This window comes from Prunus mume, linkage group LG8 (assembly GCF_029339155.1).
Source record: "Prunus mume cultivar Tortuosa linkage group LG8, ASM2933915v1, whole genome shotgun sequence".
NCBI lineage: Eukaryota > Viridiplantae > Streptophyta > Magnoliopsida > Rosales > Rosaceae > Prunus > Prunus mume.
The window spans coordinates 18,694,521-18,700,875 of NC_142705.1; the positions used below are offsets into that span (position 1 = coordinate 18,694,521).

The window sequence follows — 6,355 nt, forward strand, 5'->3', positions numbered from 1 at the left end:
TCCTATAGAATACGTGAGCCTTTAGGCATCACATATTTATGTAGTGTGTGACCACGCACACATCACATATTTTTGTAGTGTGTGATGATGCACACGTCCCATAATTTCATAGTATGTGACGATGTATACGTCACATGTCTTTTCAACTATGATGATGTTGGCGTCACATATTTCTTTAGATTGTGATGAGGTCAGTGTCACACATGTTCCATACCAAGGTACCTAATATGAATAATATGCTCAAATCCAATCACAATTCTCTATTCTCATATTTTTCAATGTACAATATAAAAATAGATAATTGCATTTCCATTAATAAAAGCAGGTAATTACATTGTATGTTCCAAAATAAAGATCCCAAACTAAGTCTAGACTTTGTACACCCAAAAATAAGTCTAGAGCAAGTGTGTTCCAAAATAAAGATCCCAAACTAATACTAGAATTTGTACAACCAAAAGTAAGTGTAGAGCAACTATGTTCCAAAATAAGGATCGCAAACTAATTCTAGACTTTGTACAACCAAAAGTAAGTCTAGAGAGTAAGTGTGTTCCAAAATAAAGATCCCAAACTAATTCTAGACTTTGTACAACCAAAAGTAAGTCTAGAGAGCAAGTGTATTTCCCATAAAGATATAATCCCTAAATTAGTTCTCATCAAGATTGTAGTTTGCTAGTTCATCATAATAGTCATCATCAGAAAGGACACCATTACTACCTCTAGAGCTGGTGCTAGTTTGGCCATGAGATGCAGTCAAAACGGACCTCAATTGGGCTCTCAAATCTTCATTCTCCTTTTACAAAGTGATGAAATTAGTTGATAGCATCTTGAGCTGATCATAAATTGCACTCAACTTAGAACTTAGAAGCCATTGAAGAAGTGGATGAGCTGGAGGTCTCCATGTGAGAAAAAACACCTACACCATAGATTGATCTTCCCTTCCTCCCAAGCTTCTCAACCATAATTCCAAACTTAGCATCCAATGGCACTTTTATAGAATCAGGTGTAGTACACTCAGGTGCTTCTTGAATCAACTTCTCCCTAATCTCATCTTGCATTTTCTTCACCTCATCCTACTAAATAAAGTTTTAGAAAAACCACACAATTAACCATAGTTACTGACTTGAGTGCGCAACACATATGACCATAAATCCACACACGGAAAACTAAATGGAGTAGGCATGTGTTGAATTTACAAATCAGAAAAAAAAAAAAAAACACATTTAACCTTGTACAACTTTCTTGTACTAATTATAATTAAAATTGGATTTTTCTCTTTAGTTCATAACATCAAACAAGATAAGATGCCATCAAACCTGCATTGAAGTGAAAAAAATATGAATTTTAATCTCTAGAATCCCCCACTGAAATTTTTATTTTTTAGTATACTTAATTTGTATGACTTGTCTGAAATCTTGCTTTTTTAATGTCAATGAATTTTTCTTGGGAAACAAGATTGACCATGCTAAGCACCAACCTAATTCCCACAAGCAAAACTGTCCATCTCAAGGCTAGGAGACAACTCAAGTTCACATATGAAAAACCAATTTCAAAGACATCTCAGACAAGGAAGAAAATTCCAGAAATGCAATAAATACAAACAGAAATACAAATAGAGGTTAAAAAAAATCTGTTATAGTGTTTGATTGCAACCAAGTTTATAAAATAGAAAGCATGGACATCTATTATTAAAAATTTAACTAATAAAATAAGGCTTTGCATACCACACATATTGTCTTCTCATATGACTACATTGATTCAATCAGCATATTGGTATATAGAACTCACATAACTAAATAGATACCCAAAAGAAAAGGAAAAGAAGATAATCTCCTAGCCAACAAATCATCATCCCCTATTCCAAATTCTGTCAACTTCCAAAGAAGAAAGACAAGTGAAAGAATCGGTAAACACAAAGCAATGCATAATCTTAGAATAAACCAATAGTTTTGGATAACAAGCAATGCATAATGTTAGAATATGCCAACAATTAACACAAAGTATGAGTAACTGACATGTTTCTCTTGAGCAACATCATTGATCCATTGACCCTTCTTGTCTTTGTGGAGAGCTCCCCAATTATCTATCATAGATAACAGCGCTCCACTCTATTTTTTTTTCCTTCAAAACAAACACAATTGACGTAAGAATAACCAAATTAACTACTAAGCTATGTACTGTAGTTTCATTTACCTTATGGGCCTTCATAGCATGTTGGATGAATGGCTTTGCACCACCTTTGTGGTGATATTTTTGCTTCTTCCTATTGTCAGCATTTTGCTTGGATAGCTCCTACATTACTTCGAGGAAATGAATAGGCAACTATGATACTTAATAAGTAGTTGTACACAAATAAGAAAAAAGTGCCTGGAATACATACCAAAAAGTCTTTAGCACTGTAAACTTTATCACACGACCAATACCACTGATTCACTGGTCTCCCATTCCATAAATAAGGGTGTGGGAGATTCGAACGTCCTGCCTCAGGTGTTCCGCATGTCTTGTGGTGTTCATGCAACCTTGAATTGAGAGTATAACTTTGACATCTTCTTATCCACATATTCAAGAATCTTTGATGAGATAAGTCCACCTCAAACAATACCTACATCAAACATGCATAAAAATTAGTGTACAAACCTTTTTATCTCGCTGTAAAAATATGATATCTCGCATTTCCCAAGTAATTATTTCTTTGAAACTGATAGCAATAATTACTGAAATTTCTTGATTGATCCCATGCATTAGTTTTCAAGCTATTTATCTCAATGGAGCAAAAAAATTTAAGGGAAGAATATTCTAGTTTAATTTCGAATGCAGAATTGTGTTTCATTTAGAAACAAGTGCAACAGTAACAGTTTTCAGTTTTCCTTAGAAGAAAATATTACTATAATGGAATTTTTCTTTAGAATTATCTTGTAGAAGTATAATTAGATTTTCAGTTTTCTTTTTCATTTTTGAACAAGGAACAACCAATTTTGACAGTGGAATATTAGTTGCATAGCCAATACAGAAATATCAGTTCAAAATGTAAGAATAACCAAATTATAAATAAAAGAGAAAATATATAACCTGCACTACTAGATGCTGGTTCTTTAGGTGGTGGCTATGGTGGTGAACATGGAGGGAAACTCTTGGGATTAAACAAGAAGACATATGAGTTGTCTGGGTTGACCTGAAATTAACATATCCAAGTGGTTTGGCAACTGCTGTTCTCATCAATGGCTTCCACATTCAGGGAGATAAGATGGCTAAGTAAACATCTTCCAATAGTCCTCTCTCTTTCTTCATAGAAAGACATGTTAGAATCAAACCTCAACAGAAATTCTGACAATTTGTAGGAAGTAAGTGCATGCGTTCATGAAGTACTTTTCATTCAGCTTCTTGTGGGGATTTTTCAAGTGGTTTTACAGTGCCAAAGAAGAATGTGGATTCGCCCAATTCCCCACATTTGGATTGCAAGCTTGGAAACACACGTACATATCAATGGATTGTCTTCAATCACTCTTTTCCCTTGCTTCTGCTAGCTGTAACTGATCCTTTGCAAATTGTGGCTACTATCGATTGTAGATTCTACTTCGATTTTAGTATGACTTTTGTTGGAGCAGACATGATATGTTCCCATCTAGTAAACTTTTCCTTGCTTCTTGGATCTGTGCTCTCTTTCGAAGTAATGTGGCCACTCATTGGCCAGCTTAAAGGACACTGGTTTTCTGAGAGTTTTGATGAATATGATGTGAAGAGTTTATATGGTTACAAGGTTTCCCTCAATCCTTTAAATTTTCTATCCACTTTGTCCTCGTCTTGACGAAAACTTCCCCAGCTCCAACACCTTTGACTCTCCCACCATGCTCAGGGGGTTCCCAAAGCCATGGTCAAAATATCGTTGCTTCCAAAGACAGTTAGAGTGCCCTCAGAGACTTGTTTTTTTAAATCATCCTAAAAGAGAGAGAGAGAGAGAGAGAGAGAGAGAGAGAGAGAATGTTAGTGAGTGAATAGATTGTAAAATAGATAAAATAAACACCTAAATAAAAAATATTAACTGACGTGGTAAATTAGTGAAGATGACGGATTATTTAAAAAACTGACGTAGTAATTCATTTCAAACGTTGGTAATAAATTACATCCAAAAAAAAAATCTTAACCAAAATATTCATGGATTTCCATAAATAGTGAACAAACCAATTGCAGAGAAATAGAGAGAGAGAGAGAGAGAGAGAGTGTGTGTGTGTGTGTGCGCGCGCGTGAATATGAAGTTTAAAACTTTAATTTAAAATGTCTAACTCAGAAATATAAACCGTCATGGTAATTCAATACAGACGTCGGTTTTCAAAAAATACAAACGTCATATCACTTTTTAAACGGTAATAAATAAAAACTGTCGTGGTGTTTCATGTCTAATGACGGTTACCTGAAACGAACGATGTCTAAATGAAAAATAAAACCACTGTTTTACAAATTTAGAACAGAGGTAGTGAGACTTACGATTAATTTTGCCTTCTCTACAACCTTTAGTTCAAGGATGTTTCCCTGTTTAGCTTCTCTTGCCTTCTTCCATAGCAGAAAACGATCGATTTCTTCACCGGGCATGGTTTTTGATAATTCGTCCTCCAAACCAACATACCCTTTTCGAGACAACCTATGGTTGTACTCACATTTTTCCCTTCTCTGTGACTGCTTAGAATGCACAGCCTCAAAATCTGGGGATAATCTTGAAGCTACAGAGGCATCCCATTGGGATTTCTCTATGAAGTTATAAAGCTGAGGGGGTTCTTTTAACTTCTCCTTCTCATTTGCAAATGGAAGGATAAACTGCCTAGTTAAGGTAGACTTGAAATCCTTCCATTTTTTGGCGGCAGACAACAGGACCATCTTCTTACCCCCTTCCCCAACAACATAAGCCATTTGAACAGCTTCCCAAATCTGCTCCTTTAGGTCCTTAGGCAATTGAGTCCATTTCTTGTCCACAAGAGGGACTCTGGTACGTGCCAAAACACCAATGTAACTCTGCATCTCAATAGCAGCCTTGCCATGTGGTCTACCACTTTTATTGTACTCAACCACATGCTTAATCTTCTGGATTTTCCTCTTCACAACATGGCTCATTGTGTTGATACCACGAGTCAATTTTGGCTCCTCATCAAATGTCGCAGAGCTTGGGTCTTTCTCAAAGGTTGAAGTAGATCTCATCTTCTTTGCGGGATTGCTTTGAATAGATTTGGCATCACTCATTTGTGCCTTTGAAACTGCAAGGTCCTTGCTTTGACCTTTTGATACTTGAGCCTCCTTACTTTGAGAATTCGAAACCATGTTTAGAGAGAAATAAAAACTGCAGGCAAACAAATCACGGTTAATTAAAAACAATGACGTAATATTAAAGTTCAGACGTCTGCAAAAAAACAAAACCGTCATGATTTTCTTTAGAACCGTGGATGTACAAATACATCGTGGTAAGAGAATTAAAACGACGAAAATAAGATAAAACCATCGTCTTATTATGAGTTGATACAAAACAAACCGCCCAGATTTCTCTCTCCCACGTTCGTTTCAAATAAGAAAACGGTTGTATCTTAATAACGTCATATTTACTCTCACACCACGTCGGTTATTAAGTACATCCATGCTATTAAAATAGCATGAATTTAATTACCCTCATGGTGTGTGAATAAAAATATCAAATACAAGACAAAACCGTGTCCTCACACATCGTGAGACTAAGGGACTAGTGATTTTATTCAAACTAGTGAAAGATTTCGTCATTTTGAAAGGAGTCTTGTTTCCAGACTCGTTCTTTAAAAAAAAAAACTTCAAATGATATTGAAAAAAGAAAAAGAGAGTGAGAAAATACCTTTGGCTTGCAAAGAAAGTTTTCTTCAGAAGTAAACTTTGGAGTTTTGGAGACGAAGACGAGGAAGATGAAGAGATTCAAATCCGCAGCTTTTGGGAAATGAGAGGGAAATTGAAAATTTTTATCGGTTAGAGAGAACGTAAAACTTTAGGTTAGGTGATCAAAAGATCAATATGACGATGGTTTTGTGAAAAACCGCCTTAGTATGTCCTTACCACTATGTTATAATAGTAGAAACCGACGTGGTTAGTAATAAAGCCAATTGACTTTTGGTATTATGAAAACAATGTGGTTATAAGTCACCACGTCGTTAGTTTATGTATAACTGCCGTTGTTTGTTTTAGAAGTCGATGAATTTAGTTTACCAAACCGACGTGGTTATGTAGGTTTATACGACCTCAATTTAGTACTCACCGATGTGGATTGTTTTAATTAGACGTCGCTACGTGTAATAGAACCGACGTGGATAGTGAAGATTATTTGTATAAATATGGTTTTTTCAAGCGTTCTTTC

General features: G+C 35.5%; 2 pseudogenes; both read right to left on the reverse strand.

The window, feature by feature from the left end:
- Positions 1-643: 643 nt before the first annotated feature.
- LOC148914950 (uncharacterized) lies at positions 644-2,089 on the reverse strand (annotated as a pseudogene).
- A 1,672-nt stretch (positions 2,090-3,761) lies between these two features.
- Positions 3,762-5,304, reverse strand: LOC148914951 (uncharacterized; annotated as a pseudogene).
- Positions 5,305-6,355: the final 1,051 nt, after the last annotated feature.